General features: G+C 40.8%; 1 protein-coding gene and 1 long non-coding RNA gene across 11 annotated transcripts in view; one reads left to right on the forward strand and one right to left on the reverse strand.

Moving 5' to 3' along the window:
- The window catches only part of Rasgef1b (RasGEF domain family member 1B), a 525,136-nt gene that overhangs the window by 99,326 nt on the left and 406,892 nt on the right, over window positions 1–18,918 (reverse strand). The window lies entirely within an intron of this gene.
- The window catches only part of LOC128108643 (uncharacterized), a 71,874-nt gene that overhangs the window by 42,368 nt on the left and 10,588 nt on the right, over window positions 1–18,918 (forward strand). For 3 of the 6 annotated variants that reach the window (XR_008217557.1, XR_008217556.1, XR_008217560.1), the window contains one exon: window positions 4,973–5,053. This is a non-coding gene — a long non-coding RNA (uncharacterized LOC128108643). Of the gene's footprint in view, window positions 1–4,972; window positions 5,054–10,106; window positions 11,759–11,779; window positions 13,009–18,918 lie in introns of those variants that run through there. The other 3 variants (XR_008217561.1, XR_008217558.1, XR_008217559.1) reach the window with 2 other exon arrangements.

The following is an 18,918-nucleotide window of genomic DNA, read 5'->3' on the forward strand; positions in this document are numbered from 1 at the left end:
TCATCAAGGGTGTGGATTGAGAAACTGAACAGTTGGTCAGGACAGAAAGGACTGAATGAATCCTTCACGGAGTGAAGATGAGGACTGTCAGTCTCAAGAGCAAGGTTGGACAATCAGATCTCAGCCCCCAGACAGCACACTTCTCTCCCTACACTTCCATCATCCCGGCCACTGATACCTCTTTATGGGGATCAAGGGGTTAGTGCATGCATAAGGAAGTATTAGAGAATTATAAAATAATATACAGTATTTTTATTATGAAACAAAAGCAATTTACTCTTTACTTTAAACCTGGATAAACTTTGTTCTTACTGAAAATTTACAAAGGAAAAAACCTACATTGCGAATAGAGAGGTGGGTGCATATAGAAATACGGACATGTGAAAGAGGTAGAGGGAGCTGGATGTGACTAGGTAAGGGCACTGACTGGCAGGTGTAGAGCTATATAAGGAGGTGAAGAGTGCTAGGGCTGGTTTCTTGGTGTCTAAAGCAGTGGGGTAATCTTTATGTGATATTCTGATTATGTGCTCAGAATGATTATGCCAATAATAGAAATCTTAATTACCAGCAAAATTTCAGTTTAGTTATACTCCAGAGTCAACTATCGTTTTTAGGACCTATTTGGAATGAGCTCACATTTGACTATAGAGTAGAATAGAACTCAAAAGAAATCTATCTATCCCTTCATTTCTAAAATTATTTACCACGTCCTGAATTAGAATATGATTAAAAAATTTCCCACATGCAATCTGAGCAAAATAAGGCAAAGCCATTGAAAGGATAAAATCAGGTTTTAACTTTAAATGTAGAGTAATTTTTAAAACTGACATAGGATATTATATTAATAGCAAGGATTCAACTATAACCTTTAAGAATACTAATAAAGACTTGGTTTTTACGTGAAGTTCCTTGAGTCAATACAAGCATATGTGAGAGATTTGGACTTAATTTGATATCAGTGGAAGTCATCTAAAAACGAACAACCAGCCCACCAGCCAACTGTCACAATTCTTGAAGAATTAACTGTATGTAATTATGCATTTAAGGAACTGCTATTCAAAGTATGGTCCTTGGGACAACAGGCTCAGAATCATCTACAAGCTTGTCAGAAATGCAGAATCTCAGGTTCGATTCAGAGCTATTGAAGAGATTGAGAAATAGGCTGGCTGCTGCATGTTCTTCCAGGAATTCAAAATGTGCTGAGTGTTATCATTGTTTAGTTTTGCATAATTCAATGTGCATCGACACTGTTTTTTATCCTGGATCATTTTTTACAGAGTAACCACTTACCTTTGCATGGAAACTGTAGAACATAGTTTGAATGGTACTGCCATCAGTGGAAACTGAAGTCTTCTCAAATGAGGCATTCCATGAGTTAATGAATGTGTATATATGTACATTTGTATAGGTGCCTATCTACTGCATGGGAAATAGCCATGATCCTACTTCTGTATTTAAGGAAAACATATTTGATATAATCTTACAATGCCATGTTAAGTCCCTCACTGGTCAGTGGGTAGGGGTGTGATTTTGGAAAGTGGATCAGTTCAGTCAAGAGGTCTATTGTGGTGTGTATGTGAGGCTGGGTGGGATTCCTTTAACTCTCCAAGACCTTTGACAACATACATGTTATTCATTGATGAGGGGTAATCTTATGTGCTTTCTTCTACATGTTCCTATTCAAATGTTTATTGTTAGACATCATGTTGTTTTGAAGGCTGTCAAATTTTTCATAGCCTTTTAAGAACATTATTAAGTTTACATGAAGTTTCCTTGGGTCAGAATAAGCTGATATGAAAGATTTAGACTTAATTTGTTATCACTGTAAGTCATCTAAAAATGGACAATATTTTCTAATAGAGTTGGTTGGTTCAGTTTTTAAATTACATTTATTGGGCAGGGGGCGTATTTGGGGCTCAGTTCTCTCCAACTATCTGGGTCCTGGAGATGAAACTCACGTGTTTAAACTTTGTGACAAGTGTCTTTACCCACTGAGACATCCCTTCAGCCTAGTTCAATCTCTTAAACCAATATTTTAAACATAAATTTGGGCTCTCTTTCCCTTCATCTCCTCTAATGAATTCAAACCCATGTCTCCCAGCCCTCCATAGCTCATAGATCTAGGATGGTGGCTCCTTTTTCATCAGAGACTTAACTGGAGGCTAGAAATGTTTGCCATTGCACATCTTGAGTCATTCTAAGAGTCTTGAGAAGCCATGGGAGCATGCATAACGCTATGCTAAGAATTTAAAATGAGATGACTCTTACCACATGATGATAGAAAACTGAACAAAAGAAACTTTCTCGCTATTCAGATTTCTATTGTCTTGATCTCCCCACCTGTGAAACACTACTCAATTGATTACGCTTTGAGGGAGATGTTCAGCTCTGAAGACCTGTGACACTGTGACTGTTACAAGGATAAATGACACAGCAAATGCACGGAGGTAGCTGGGCTTCCGGGGGAGATGCTTTATTGGGTACTAAAACTGTCAGATTGTCATTCCTACCATGTTACAAATAGCCAGCAGTTTTGTCTTACTTATGCCTAGCACACAAACACAGCTCCATTTCACATGGAGATGCCAAGGTTTAGTGGGTTGGAGGACCGCATGACTCGTCAGGGGCAGCACTGAAGTTTGAGTCCGGGTCTCCCTCCAGTCCTTAAGGGCACCATGATAAACTCTATCCACAGTGCCAAAGCACCAGGGCTGGTGCCTCTGGGGTAAAGATGCTAATGCAGAACCTTTTTATTTGCTAATTTGTCAACACAGCTGTAAAAGCATTCTAAGGATTGCCTAACCAGCTAGAACACTGAGAACACAGGTCGTTTTGTAACTAATTCCCAAATCCATGGAACAGATAAGTGATGGAAAAGTTCACTGAACTCAATTTAGACACTAGCCAGTGGAAAACTCCAAACTGTAATTCTGTTCTAGGTCATAGCCAGTAACTAACTACTTACATATTATTCTTTTGTGAGTGAGTGTGTGTGTGTGTGTGTGTGTGTGTGTGTGCGCGCGCACACGCGTGTGTGTGTGTGTGTGTGTGTGTGTGTGTGTGTGTGTGTGAGAGAGAGAGAGAGAGAGAGAGAGAGAGAGAGAGAGAGAGAGAGAGAGAGAGAGATCCTGTGTTCGTGTCTGTGTGACTGTTTGAGGATGCACTCGCCCTTCAATTCATTTGTGGAGACCAGAGGTCAACTTTGGGTATTTTCCTCTGTAGCTTTCCACTTAATTTTTCTGAGACAGGGTCCCTCACTGAACCTGAACCTGGAGCTTGCCATTTTGACTACATTGGTTAGCTAGTAAGCTGCCTTCCCTGATACCTCCCCCTAGTACTGGGGTCACAAACTGCAGACTGCTGTAGCCTGAATTATGTGGGTGACGGGACCTGAACTCAGTTCCTCGGCACTTTACCTACCACGCCGTCTTCTTAGACAGCAATATTATCCTCCTTTTTAAATATAACTTTTAAATTTATTTTTATTGAGGCTTTTTTAAGATTTTTTTATTTTATTTTATGAATGTTTGCCTGTGCACTATTTGTGTGCCTGGTGCCTGTGGAGGGCACAAGCAGGAAGCAGGCAGCAGATTCACTGGAACTGGAGTTACAGACAATTGTGAGCTGCCATGTAGATGCTGGGAATTGAACCTGGGTTTTCTTGAAAAGCAGCCTGTGCTCTTAATCACTGAGTCATCTCTCCAGCCTGGCAACATTCTTCTTTTTTTTTTTTTTGACAATATTATTCTTAACAGTTAAAAGAATAGCCAGGCATCATGGTGTACACCTGTAATCCCAGTACTTGGGAAGCTGAGGCAGGAGGATCATTGTGAGTTTGAAGCTAATCTGACCTACAAGTTCTAGGCCATCTTAGGATATACAAAGGGAACATACTTTAACCTTCCCCATGCCTCTGAGGGAAAAAAAGAGATAAAATAACAAAAAGCATATGAATATTTTAACACAAAAATATTTTATGCTTTCAAGATTATATTAGATTTCATTTTTATTGAAAATGGGAAATAAATATTTCTACTACCTGGAAGAAAATGAGTAATTGTTTGCTATAGAAACAAATGATAAAACTTGAGAAATACCTAACATATTTATAGATGGAGAGCTGTATTTATTACAGAATAGAAGCTATGTAGTAATGTGCATGTTTGCATATTTTAGGGACTGAGTTCAATTTTTAAAAGAGTGCTTAGTGGCATTCACTTCTTACAATAGCTTTTAAGTATAAACCGCATGTGGATTTGGCATTATCTTTTGAAATAATCACTGAAATAAATTCACTTTGAACAGAAGCAGTTTTGATCTGCAAAGAGAATTTCTTCATGACAGAGAAACTGCATTAGATAAGGTCATCATCTTTTTGAAAAATGATTTAAGGAATAAGTAATCACTTCTGACTTGTAGGCTTATATTTTATCATATTCCAAATTCTGGGTTCACAGAAATGTGTGCTCACAGACACACACACACACACACACACACACACACATACACACACACACACACACACATACACACACACACACGCTTCCACTAGCATATTAGTACCTGTCACAACAGCAGCTTTCTTATTTCAACTACTATTCTTTAAACAGCAATATGTGAAATGGACAGGATGCCCTTTGAATAAATCAATCCAGCCCCATTTCCACTCTCAGACTGAGAATGAAAATACATACTGTAGCTTGTAAAAACGGATGAGGTTGCTTAGAACAGTTGTGTCATTTCTATTGGCTTCATCTACCAACGCAGCTCAGTAGTCAGGTGTGGTGGTTTGAATGAGAAATGTCCCCCACAGGCTCCATATGTTTTAACACGTGGCCCCCAGTTGTGGCACTGTTTGGGGAGGTTATGGAACCTCTGGGAGGCGGAGTCTTGCTGGAGAAAGTAAGTCACTGGGGGCGGGATCTGAGAGTTTATAGATTTACTCTGCTTGCTTTCTGCTTCCTGGTCATAGATAAGATGTGGTCACCACAGCTCGGCTGCCGCCACCTGCTGCCATGCCTTACCCACCATGATGGATTCTCTCTTTAAAACGGTAAGCCCAAATAAGCTCTTTTGCCAATAAGCCACTTTTGATGATTTTTTTTGGGGGGGGGTCCTTGAAATGGAAAGCTACTAAAGGACCAAGTGAAGCCTTGCCCAGTATTTCCCAGAGTTTCCTGGCATCATCGCTTTCTCACACAAGTAATCAGGACAGATGTCTGAGGGACACTGCAGCTCTATCATGCTCAGGAACCTCTATGGCCTCTCCTGTGTCTCCAGCAGGTAGTGTGTGCTTGCTGCTTCATCAATATATCAAGTCAAACAGGCTTGCTGGGAGGGTACATGGGATTACTCTGCCACTGCCATGTTGGCCACATCTCACAATTCTCAGTACCTCTGCAGTGTTAGAGAGGTGCTTTCCCATATGGAAGATGGGCTATGATCCATCCTGATTCCAACAGTTAGCACAGACTCAAGGAACTGATAGCTTGTGGTGAGATATTGTGTCCCCCCAATATATTGTGTACCCTAATAAAACTTATCCAGGGTCAGAGAACAGAACAGCCATTAGATTAGACATAGAGGCCAGACGGTGTTGGCACACATGCCTTTAATCCTATCACTTGGGAGGCAGAGATCCATCTGGATCTCTATGAGTTTAAGGCCACACTGGGAACAGAGCAAGGCATGGTGGCACACACCTTTAATCCCAGCACTTGGGATCTCATGTCTTTGCTTGGGAAGGACACACGTCTTTAATCCCAGGGAGTGATAGCAGGAAGCAGAAAGGTGCATAAGGCATAAGGCATGAGAACCAGGAACTAGAGGCTTTTAAGCTTTTAGGCTTTTAGCAGCAGTTCAGCTGAGATCCATTCAGGTGAGGACTCAGAAGCTTTCAGTCTGAGGATTCGTGGAAACAGGATCGGATGAGGAGTTGTCAAGGTGAGGTTGGCTGTGGCTTGTTCTACTTCTCTGACCTTTCAGCATTCACTCCAATACTTGGCTCCATGTTTTTTAGCAATTAGCAATTCATCTTACAATAGATAATAGATGGCCACGTGCAGGATTATCAGAAATCAAATTTACTAGCTAAGTGGTCAAGTGCCCCAAAGCCTCATAAACTATGGTAAGTATGAACTGGGGATGTAATTTGGACCAAAAGCCAAAATGTGGCACAGCATCCCCATTAGTGTTTGGGATATGGGGCTATCTGCAGGCTGGCATGGACTCGGAGAATCAGAGATAAAGGGACTTTCAAGCAAAGTCATCCCTCAGTCAGGTACAAGGGGGAATCACAGGCCTGTCTCACCAGCCCTACTCCTGGCTGGCCAGAATACAAAGGTCAGAGGTCAGCTCACCTCTTTTGTGCTTCATCACAAGGACACAGAGAAAGCTTTGAAAAGTGGGTGCCAGTGTTGAGCATAAAGAGCAAGGGATATGGGCAGGAGCAGTCTTGTCTGTCAAAGCTGCTCCTTTGGGCTTCCCAAGGGAGCAGGTATGCTGTTGACAGAGATGCTGGGAGATTCCATCAAAAGCCACTGCTCCAAGGGAAGAAGGTCAGAAATCCTATGGTCTCTAAAGAGAAGCTGGGACCAGGAATTTCTTCCCCTTGGGACTATATGGTTGAATGGGATAAAGTGCTGTGAGGCAGGTGGAGGTGGCCACTCGACCCAGCTGTATTATATGTTCCACAGGAGGGACCCCAAGGTTCTCTACCCTACACCTCCATGTCAGACAGTATTTAGGAAAGCATGGCCTTCCATGGATCTAGTAGGACTGGCAGAGTAGACCAAGTGGTCGCCATGATTGACCATGGAATCCCCTTTGGGACCACAATAAAGAAGACATAGTTGGCATGATTTGTCATACTGGATTATTTTTTCCTTTGGAATGAACTCTTTCTCAGAAGACATCAGAGCCCCCTTCCTCCCTAAAACATCCTTGGAGGAGAGCCAAGAATTTGCCAAACATATTGGTATAGGTCAACTCCCAAGAGAAGATAGAGGTGCCTTTTTAGCGTATGTTAATTATTCAAACTAACGAGTTTCACTGTGCTGTTTTCATTCATGTATATAACACACTTTGATCATATTCGCCTCCTCCTAAGTCTCCATTTACCAACCTCTTCCATTGTAGTGATTCCTTTCTCTCCCCTAGTAGACGCCCCCATCTATGTCTTTTACCAACAGAGCTTTTTGTTTGGTTTGGTTTTTTCCCCCAAATTTATCTGGGGAATACAGCAGACATTGCCAACTACACCTGGGTTTCAAGTTGCCATCCCTGCCACCCTCTTCATGACTCATCATCTAATTCTGCAAGCAAGCATATACTTGGGGGCTGATTAATGTAAAACTGAGCTCCAAGGAACTTAACACAGGAATCTAACAAAGATGATCACCAGGAGTTTGGGAAGTCATAGGTAGAAGAATCTGTTAGGGTTTTTTGTTGTTGTTCTTGTTGGTGGTGGTGGTTTGCTTTTGTTTTTGTTTTTGTTTTTTTTTTTACTTCGCTCGGTATTTAGCAGGTGCTAATCACAGTCCTTACTGAGCTCAGAGTCTAGGTATAAAGGCAGACATGAAAACACACCAATGCCAACTGCCATAAATCTTCCATGAGAAGGTGAGCATGAGAAACTTTATGAGAATGTAACATAAAGGCTGTAACAGACACACAAATGTTGCAAGGAGAGGGAAACAGATAGGTTTTAATATAATCACTAGGCTGTCTCCACACTGGAAAGATCTGTGAACTCACAAAAGATGGTATCGTTCACTTTTTGCTGTATGACGGTTGCAAGCTTGGATTTCTATTATAGTATTCTCTCAATGTGCCTCTGTTTTGATTTATTTATGGTACACTCGTGGTGTTAGTGACTGGCAATGGCCTCTGGTTTATGGAAATATATCTCAATAAAGCAAACTCATGTACTAGGAAACCACTGGAACATCTTGGTCTGGTGGAAAAACACAGTTATGTGTTTACTGATAATTTATTTCCTGCTTATGTAACTGATCTGCCATGTTAAAGATTATTCAAGAAATATTTCCAAAAAACATGAGCAAAGTTGTTTTCCAAAAGAGTAAATGTTTTTCTCAAAGAAGGAATAAATTCCAATTAAAAATTAGTTGTTATTTATGGGTTTATTTATACAAGACCAAAATATGAAAGCCATAAAACATTTCTTTGTGCTTGGAAACTTTTAATCACTGCACTTAGAAATCAGGGTAACTTATTATTACATTAAAAAGTCTGTGTGCATGCAAGTGTGCATGTGTGCTCAGTAGTTTGCTCTCCATTGTGGTGATAAATACACCTAAAAGCAACTTTGGGAGGAAAGTTTTGCTATCAGGTCACAACCCATCATTGAGAGAAGTCAGAGCAGAACCATTTCTCCCTTCATTTCTCACCTTTGCAATATTATTTTATTATATTTGCAATAATATTCCAGTCTTTGAAATGGTAGCAGAACATGGAGTCAAGAACCACCACAAACTGGTTCACTTCCAGAATCATGTTCAGCTACCTTTCCAAAGCTGCCTAGGGATGGTACTGCCTACAGTAGGCTCTGCTACATCAATTAGCGACCAAGGTCTCTTATAGACATGGTCACAGGCCAAGTTGATCTAAACAGTTCCTCAGTTGAGGTTCCGTCTTCCAAGATGTGTCAAGTCAACAAGCAAGATTAGCCATCGCAATGTGTATCTGGCGTGTTCATATGTGTGTGTGTGCAGGTGTACTTGCTTGTTCCTGTACACACACAGAGACCAGAATAGGATGCCCAGTGTCCTCTCTATCACTCTACACCTATTACTTTGAGACATGGTCCCTGCTGAACCTGGAGCCAGGCTGGAGACCTGCAAGTCTCAGGCATCTTCCTGTTTACATCCCCTACAAGGCTGGGGTTCCAGATGAGCACACTGGCAGGCCTCAATTTTTATATGGATGCTGGGGATCTGAACTCAGGTTCTCAGGCTTGTGCAGCACACACTCTTACCGCCTGGGCCATCTCTTCAGTATCTCCTCTCACCTCTACACTAGTCACTTACGTTTCTGTGCTGGTGAGACACCTCCACAGCTGGTGACAGAGAGCTTCGGATGATCAGTTGAAGAATTTGGGAGTGAACACCACTGATTCCACCATCAATCTTCTTATTTTCTTTACAATGCTTTTGAACAGTGGTTTCTTTTTCCCACCTTAAATTTTGACACTAATCCTCTGAAACCAGTCTCTTGTTTTTCACCGTATATTTTTCCTGCCTTGAGCTTTTCAGTGGTACACAAATACTGCTCAGTTCTTTGTAGCTGGAGTTTTCCTGCCTGACCCACAGTCAGGACAAATCTCTCTCACCTGCCAGTCCCACAGCCGCTTAGACCCAACCAAGTAAACACAGAGACTTATATTGCTTATAAACTGTATGGCCGTACCAGGCTTCTTGCTAACTGTTCTTACAGCTTAAATTAATCCATTTCTATAAATCTATACCTTGTCACGTGGCTCGTGGCTTACCGGCATCTTCACATGCTGTTTGTCATTATGGCGGCTGGCAGTGTCTCTCTCTGCCTTCCTGTTCTTTCTTTTCTCCTCTCTGTTAGTCCTGCCTATACTTCCTGCCTAGCCACTGGCCAATCAGTGTTTTATTTATTGACCAATCAGAGCAACACATTTGCCATACAGAAAATCCCACAGCAGTTCTTTGATGGGAATTAGTTTCCTTACAGGGATCCTGTTTGCTCATCTCAAATAAGGTAGTGTAGTTCTTTCCTTGTAAAATGCAGTTTTAGTTGCATTTGGTATAAAGTAGAAATTTGTACATCCAAAAAGTCATCCAACAAGTCCTCCTGGGAGCTCTTGCTATTTAACAGAATTGATGGTCCCACGTGAAAGAGATTTGTTCTGTTTCTTCAGCCACTAGCACCTCATTGCTTCTTAGAGATTCACTCATCCCTAACTCGGTCCACAAAATCAGAGAGCCACTGAGAATGGTGTGCCACCAATCCCACAGCGCTGGCAATGGAAAGTGGACATGTGACTTATGAATGGTTAACCAGAGCCAAACCTGACATTTGCAGGAACTAATGAGTTGATGTTCCTGTTTCTGTGACAGTGAATTTGGAATTTTTGAAATCTGTCTTCTGCCGAAGAATGCCATTCCAAAAATAAGGAAGCTGAGAGATGGAGGGAGAAACAGACACTGTGGTACTGATGCAATGGCCTGATCCACAGACCTACGGGGCCCTGTGGCTAGTATAAATGTTTATGTTTCACAAAAATGAAGCTGATGAATTACTAAATTGATTACAGTATTTATTCTATTGCTTGAAGTGCACATTGACCATATGAATGTCTTATTATCTCAAGTCTGTGTCTCCCAATAGATTTTAAATGTTATTTTCACTTATTTGTATGGATGTTTTAGCTGCATATATGTCTGTACAACACATTCATGACTGGTGCCTTTGAATGTCAGAAGAAGGCTAGTGCCCATGGAGACCAGAACAAGGTATCAGATCCCCTCGAACTGGACTAAGAGATGGTTATGAGCCACTATGTGAGTCCTCTGGAACAGCAGCCCGTACTCTGAACTGTTGAGACAGCTCTCCAGCTTCTTCCTGCCCCCAGAAGATTTTCTGTGCCTTGAGATCACAATACCCCATTAGCTGGCAATAATGGATGCCTAATAAATATTGCTGTGAGGATCTAAAATCTATCCTTAAAAATCATACAACTAGATATTTCTATATTACTAATATAAAGATTTTGGAAGAGGTTAAAATTTTAAAACTAAAAGGATACATTTATTTCGTACCCAATGTATGGAAATATTAAGACAACATGAGTCTAGGTTTTATAATGATCAAATATCAATATTTATGAACAGGAAATTGGAAACTACTTGATTTAAAAATATCTTAAAAAGATTTTGCACCAATAAAATTTCTGTCGATAGAATTGCAAAAATAAAGACATGTGAAGATAAACAACACCTTCTACTTTAATTGAAGTTATTGACATTTTTAGGTACAGATTGTTAGGAAACCTACATGAAGACCCACAATTTAGTTTCTACTATGTCTACTGTGGTGGTTTGTTACTGGAATTTTGTTTGTGTTGTGGTCTGTTGTCCAGTTGAATAGAGCATTTGGTTCAAGAGGTGGGGTTCACATTCAGCTGGCCATAAATGGTAACAGAAATCACAACAAATGGAGCCAAAATGTCCTACACCTACATCCACAGAAGACCTGAGAAAGCTTAAAAAAGTTTCTAAATACCCCAAAACGGAGCCAAATGTGGCTTCCTAGTCTCGTGTCTCTCATGCCAGCCATGGTACAGAGACACATCTCCCAGCTGCTACCTGTAGGCTTGAGTCACCGGCGTGAGCACTGCCCCATTAGCAGGCCATGAACTAAGCCGCATGATATGCAGTAAAGACAGGTCCAGATGGGTTACGGAGTGTTTAAAAACATATATAGGATTGGGAGAGAAAAGAGAATGGTATAGACAGTCACAGAAAAAAAAATAGTTTAAAAATAATAAAGTCTTTAAAGAAAAAATAATATTAAGGGGAAAAGAGCCATGCAAAGATGGGAAACATACAGAGAGTCTGCATCCTGTGTGTTATTGTGTTGTCTTTAGATTTTCTGATTGCTAATGAAGGAATGACAGCTGCTAAGACACAATGGATTATGAAAACTGCTGGATTTTAAAAATATCTTGACTTCAAAATATAAGTCAAAAGATATCTTACTCTGGCTAAGAGGTAGGTTTTTATTTCCACAGGAAATGAAAGGCTGTGGATTCATTCCAGGTTAATATGGATCAAGTTTGATCAGGGAAGATCCCCTGAAAATCCTGACTACAGACAAAATAAACCTAGAAAAACTACAAAACATGTAACGTATATTTTACCTACTCAAACATAAAACAAATAAAAAAAATATCTTTGGCTAACTTGTGTACAACATACAGTCGACAGTTTTATTAATACAAAAATGTATGTTACCTTTAAAAGTTTATATATTTTCAGAACAAGGAGACTAAACACCAATAAAAACAGATGGCCAAGATGATCCCAACAATGTCCAGAACAGCTTCAAGGCTATTGGCTGAGATGATCCAGCCTCACAGACTACTCTAGCCAAGACTTACCAATTCTCCTGATTTTCTCAAAGTTCCCCCCAAAGATTCCAGGGCCCCAGACAACAGGAAGTAGTCTAGAGAAAACAATGCCCACATTCCCCAAAGTTTGGTTATAGATGTTTATCCTTTAAAGGGCATTGGTTACAAGTTGTTATTGGTCATAGTTTTTTTTTTTTTAAAGCTAGACAAAAGAGTTAAATTCAAAGATCTCTTTCTAAAGGAAAAAGGGGGGATAGGATATAGAAATGAGGATCAAAGGATAAATGAGGATCAAAGGATAAATGAGGATCAAAGGATAAAAGGATATATTAATGAATCTACTTTAATCTAAAAAACAACTATTAATCTCAAAATATTTTACATTGGTATGGATTCTGGTTTATTGATACAAATTTAAAGTTAGTTTTGTTATGCTGTGTGTTCCTATTCTTGTTTAGTGTATTGTGTTTATACATCTCATTTAAAAATGTAATATCTAATTAAGAAATACAGATTAATAGTCATCTACAATAATCAAACTTATAGTCCTGTTAGGTGTGTTTCAAAGGTCATACACAGATATATTTAGATATATAGATAGTCTTCAAACACTTCAAAACCTACAGAATATGTTTAATAACCTAAGGTTTTTCATGACCGTGAGACATGTCTGCTCCTGGCAGCACCAATCTACTTCAGGGAAGATGATGGACATCAAAGAAACTCTGTATGGAATCTGTTTTCTTTATGGCAAAAGCTAGCCATTTGGACAAAGAAACTGTCCTTGCCTCAATTGCTGACAGTTACTCTCCAAACTGGACCAGCAGGATACAAAAAAAAAAAAGCAACTGCCAAACTTTGCCAAGACTAGGTAGGAAAGTCCTTCAAAATTCCCTACTTTTCAAAAATGTCTGTCAGATATACCAGGCCTATATTTCAAAGTTGGATGGCTCAATATTAGAGAAAAACTTGTGGTGACTGTTCAGGCAGCCAGATGTCCCTGTTGTTAGGTAACATTATACCAGTCTTTGATGGAGTTAAAGACTAAATAATTAAACTTATAGTTTTTTATAGTTATGATAAAAAGTAAGTTAGGTATAAAACTTTAGACTCACAAAGATAAGACAGATAATAAAATATATTCTCTAATTTTACCAAATACAAATGAACATGATATTGTAACTGTAATTCTTACTTGATAACTTTTTTTGTTGTATATAATTTTACTATGTTAAAATTAAAGCCTTCCTTCTTAATTAAACAAAAAGGGGGAAATGTTACAGGAATTTTGTTTACTTTGTGGTCGGTTGTCCAATTGAATAGAGCATTTGGTTCGAGAGGTGGAGTTCACATTCGGCTGGCCAGAATGGGTCACAGAGTCCTTGGCAGACTCAGGATGAGGGAAAGAATAGCCCCTGAAGAAGGGTAGGGGTCGGAAGGTTGCACAGCCCTTTTGGAGCTGGGAGGTGAACGGTGGCAGGTATGTCATGGCCATGGTGACTGTCTCAGGTTTTTATCTTATATTTGTCCCCAAGTTTCATATTATAATAAATGGTAAAAGAAATAGTAACAGTGGTTTGAAAGAAAATGACCCTCAAAGGGAGTGGCACTATTAGGAGGTGTGACCTTGTTGGAGTAGGTGTGGTCTTATTGGAGGAAGTATGTCACTGTGGAGATAGGCTTTGAGGTCTCATATATGCCCAAGCCACGCCCAATGAGACAGACCACTTCCTGTTGCCTGCAAGTCAAGATGTAGGGCACTCAGCTACTTCTCTAGCACCATGTCTACCTGCAAGCCACCATGTCACACCATGATGGTAATAAACCTCTGAAAATGTAAGCCGCCACCTCAATTAAATGTTTTTCCTTTATAAAAGTTGCCATCGTTATGGTGTTTCTTCACACTATAGAAACCCTAACTGAGACACCTACTCTAAAATTAATAGAAATATTATATATAAATATTTAATAATCTAGTATATAACCTCACTGTCCTAGTCTAGTTTCTGTTGCTATGACAAAGGTACCTTGACTAAAAGAAAATTAGGGGCACGAAGGGTTTATTTTCACTCCCAATAACAGGCTGCAGTCCTTCACAGCATAGAAGTTAAGGCAGCAGGAACTTCAAATGTCACACCACACCCAAAGTCAAGAGCTGAGAGGAATGAACGCACAGGCATGCATGCTTTCCGGTTCAGCTAGCTTCCTCCATGCTTGTTTAGGACACAAACCTAGGAAATGACATCACCCACTTTTAGCCTGGATCTTCCCACATCAGTTAACATAACTGTGACAACCCCCCACAGACCGGTCCACGAGAAAGAAAGCCTTCATTGAGACTCTTCCCAGTTGATTCTAGATTGTGTCAAGTTGACAAGACAATGGTATTCACTTTCCTTTCCTTAACTCCACTAACATGGTGTTCCTATATTAGCAACACTTATCTTTCCTTTAAATATAGGTAGACCTAGTAATTTGAAGATTTCCTGTAGGTCCCACCTATGAAAAACTCTACAAACGCAGTATTAGAATCACCACCATCTGTCATGGTTTGGGTTGCTTATTGGTGGGGTCCGTTTATTTATGGATCTCTGGATGGAAAGAAATGAATTAGAGAGATTAATGACTCACAGAAAATGTAACTTGTAATTTAAGACAAATAGTGTTTAGAGAAGCAGGGAAAGGCAGAGCCTAATCACAGAACTTCATTAGCAAAGAGCTGTATAATTAATCTGCAATCTACTTCCTGTGTCATGAAATGCAGATACCTGAAGGCAACAGCATACAACAATGAGCAAGTCACTAGTCTATCTGTGGCCCCGACACACCCATGTCAGTCAACACAACTTCTCTCCGGAGCCCCTTGTCCTCAGTCAACATCAGCCTTTAATCCACATGGGGTGTGGCCCACCCAGTAGGAGGGAGGGGGTTATTGGACCTGGCACCTCTTTCTCTGACTTGCAGTATTGTTTAACAGAGCTCTAACCATAAGTTCAATGTCCATTGGCTTCTGGCCAGCAGAGTTCACTTTCCAGATTGCTTGGCTTCAGTTTGGGAAAGATGTTTCTTATCCTGCCTGCCACTGGGAACCAGAGCACTCATGTTTACAAGACAGACTTTGTCTTCCTGCTTTAGGAAGGGGTCGGGTTCTGTAAGATTCTGTGGTTGGGCGTTTAGCGTGATTTGTTCTTTGGTGGTGAGTGATTATTTAGTAAGTTGTTATGTTCAAGATTTAAACTTCAGAAGCTACCATATTTTTACCTTTTAGTAAACGTATCTGCTTCCTACATAAATCTTATTTTTTTTTATGATTTTTAAGGATAATTTTCTGTGTATTTGCTTTTCCTGGGCATCTGGGTTTAGAGGTGATGCAAACTTATCCCTGACAGGAGACCCAACTGCTTACCATGAGAGTGCCATGCCACACCCCCCACAGTGACAAGCAGGCCTTTCCTAGTTAGGTGAGAGGCTCTTATGAATAAGTGACACTATTATTAAATATTGAAGGGTATGGGGGGGGGTCTCAGGAAACTGGTAAGAGGCCATTAACAATCTTCTGTGGAAAATGCTTTCATGGAGATGAAGAGGAAATAGAGAGTTATCACTCTCCCCTGTATCCATACACACAGGCACACACACCTTATACACTTTCTAAAGGCCTCTCCACCTAGACAGTCTCACTATGACCTTCTCACTTCACAGTTTCATCAGTAGCCAAGATGATCCAACCCTTGGTGTCAAGAACAGCCATAAAAGTTCCTGAACTTCATTTGAATAAATTTTGAATTGTATTCACTTTAAAATTGTGTGTGTGTGTGTGTGTGTGTGAGAGAGAGAGAGAGAGAGAGAGAGAGAGAGAGAGAGAGGAGAGAGGAGAGAGAGAGAGAGAGGAGGAGAGAGAGAGAGAGAGAGAGAGAGAGAGAGAGAGAGAGAGAGAGAGAGAGAGAGAGAGAGAATGCAGGGACCAGAGGACAACCTTGAGCATCCTTCCTCCTCTGGCTCTGCCCAGCTTGTTTTTGGAACAGGGTCTCTCACTGGCCTGGAGATGGCCAACTGACCTAGGCTGGCTGGCCAGTGAGCTCCAGGGATCCATCTGTCTGCTTTGCAAGTGCTGGGATTCCAAGTGTGCACTGAGCCTACTGGTATGTTTGATTTTCTTCAGCATGGGTTTGGGGATTGAACTCAGGTTCCTGTGCTCGGTATGCAACTAAGTGAGCTACCTCCCCACTTTCTTTTTTACGTGACTCTCTTTTCTCTCTTTTCACGATGTATATGTGTTTTTACAGTTAGAAAGAATCATATGAAAAAGAAAACCTACCACTCTTGTTTGATATTTATATATCTACATTACCTTCATTTTATCTTCTATCTATTCACGTGAGTTGTGAACAACTTTCCAAAATGCTTACAACACCTGCCCAGCTTTGACTCTAGAAGCATAACCTACGATAAACCTCAGGAATTATGGAGGCATAATTACACATTTAAAAAAAAAATCCCTTAGCTGACTCGATAAGAGCTCTCTTCCTATATGTCATGGACAGGATAATTTGGAAGCTGCTTCTCTGTTTTTATGAGTCATATAATGAGTCACATTCCCAGCTCTAATTTTTCTCACATCAATAAAATTTTTTTTAAAGTAATTTGCTCAGGGCCTGGGCAAATGGTTCAGAGGATGGTAAATAGATGTGAGGAGTAGAGTTCAGACCCTCAGCACCCATATAAATGCAGTTACCTCTAACCCTATGACTCAGGAGGCAGGGACTGGGATCCTGGGTCAACCTAGCTAGTTAGACTAATTAAATCAGTGAACTCCAGTTGTAGAGGAACACCCTGCCTCGGTCAATGAAGTGGAGAGTGATGGAGAAAGACACCTAATGCCAACCTCTGGCACACACACACACACACACACACACACACACAGAGGGAGGCTCGGCTAAGATGAGTCATCAGCAAGCTTTATAAGGGACCCCACACAAAGAGTTTTCTTAAATGCCCCCAACAGTTCTCTGGATCCACGTGTGAATTCGTGGCAATAACACTTGTGCTTACATCAGGACAAGGCAGTGGTAAACACCGAATGAAAATCAACAAGATAAAATGAGTTCTGTAAGAAACCCAGTTCTACCTTGTTGACCCTGGTGCTGAAACCCAGACTGTGTTTACAGATGTAAATCATTGATTAGCATGAGAGACCAATGACAATTACTTAATATATAATAATTTTAGAAAACACATTATAAATGACAACGCTAATAAAGGCCGGCATTCTAAAGCACTTCATACGTACCTGATGATAAATATCACCAGCCTTTTCATATAGTCTTTCACAAACACGTTTCACAAGAACCCTATGAGGCAAGCACTTTACAACTCATTTCACAGATGTGGTAACTGAGGCACAGAGCTAAAGTAAACCACTCAACCTCGTTCAGGCAGCAAACAGAAGGGAGACAAGCCAAGCCTGTGACTCAAATGTCTCTTGCGTCATCTGTGGAAGGGACCAGCGCCCCACAGAGGTTTCCAGGTCTCCAGAGTCATTCTGCTTTTCCCAGGCTGAACTTCCTAAACTCCAGCAATGGTCTCAAAGGAAATCCTCCTATGCACTTCAGGGTGATGGAGAGCCCTTCAGATTAGGAATACCTGAAGGCAAATGCTCTAGTAGCTGTGAAAAGGACTCCTTGAAAAGGCATCTCAATTGCCTTCCCCTTCCTTGAGAGGGTCTCTCCCCATCACTGGAGGGGTAGTAGCAATAATAAGGAATCAAAGGAAGTTTCTTCCAGCTGATGCACACATAGTGCATTTGAAGGGATAAAGAAAACTGTAACTCAAGAAAAATGAGCAAAATAAAATCACATGACATATTTAACTTACACAATATTACAGCAGCAATAAACCCTCTGTAGCACCCAAGGGCGGCAGCCATTCCAGGGGGCTGACAAGGCTCTGAGTCTCAAGCCCAGCTGGCTCTGACCTTTTGGGAGATGAGATTTTTCTCCCAGATACCTCTAACAAACTTATATGACTTATACCCCAGTCAAAAATGAACACCAAAGGGTAACCTGGATCTTCCAATAACTTCTAGCACTCACAGGAGTAACGTCTCTGCATGTTTATCCTCAGTGGAAGACAGGCTTTTTTCTCATATGCATTTCTCATTTGTATTTCATGGGACAGTAAGAACTGACCTCAACTGCGATTGTACCATTACAGGAGCCAAAGGTTCCTTGGCACCTTAGTGCTTCCCAGGCTATGGGAGAAATGTGAGCAGCAGCAGCCAATGAGCACACCAGGAGGAGCATGGGCCAAGGACTCTCTGGGCTCCAAGACTCCTCAGTGGCGAGGAGTGCGGACCGGGCAGGGACAAGAAGGGACCTCTTAAGAGAGATCTTAAAAAGGACATGAAGAATGCAGGTAAAGAAGGTTGTGAAGGTTGGACTAGGCAGAGGAGGCTACAAATAGACACCTAAGGTGTGACAGAGAGTCTTCAAATAATCTATAATGGTTACGTCTGCTAAATGTTAAGATACAATGAGTGTTGAAACAGTAGGTCAGTCTCTAAAGCCAATGGCCTGTCCCTTCAGCTCTTTGCTGGATGAGGAACCAACTTTCATGAATGAGCAGTAACAGCTTTGATGCTCACATGTTCTTTCCTGTATCTCAGTGTGAGTGTGTGTACGTGTGTGTGAGAGAGTTTTATACGTGTGTGTGTGTGTGTGTGTGTGTGTGTGTATGTATGTGTATGTATGTGTCTGTGTATGAATGAATGTGTCTGTGAATGTGGTGTTGTGAGTGTGTGT

This window comes from Peromyscus californicus, unplaced genomic scaffold (genome assembly GCF_007827085.1).
Source record: "Peromyscus californicus insignis strain IS unplaced genomic scaffold, ASM782708v3 Scaffold_13__1_contigs__length_99412109, whole genome shotgun sequence".
NCBI classification, from domain to species: Eukaryota; Metazoa; Chordata; class Mammalia; order Rodentia; family Cricetidae; genus Peromyscus; species Peromyscus californicus.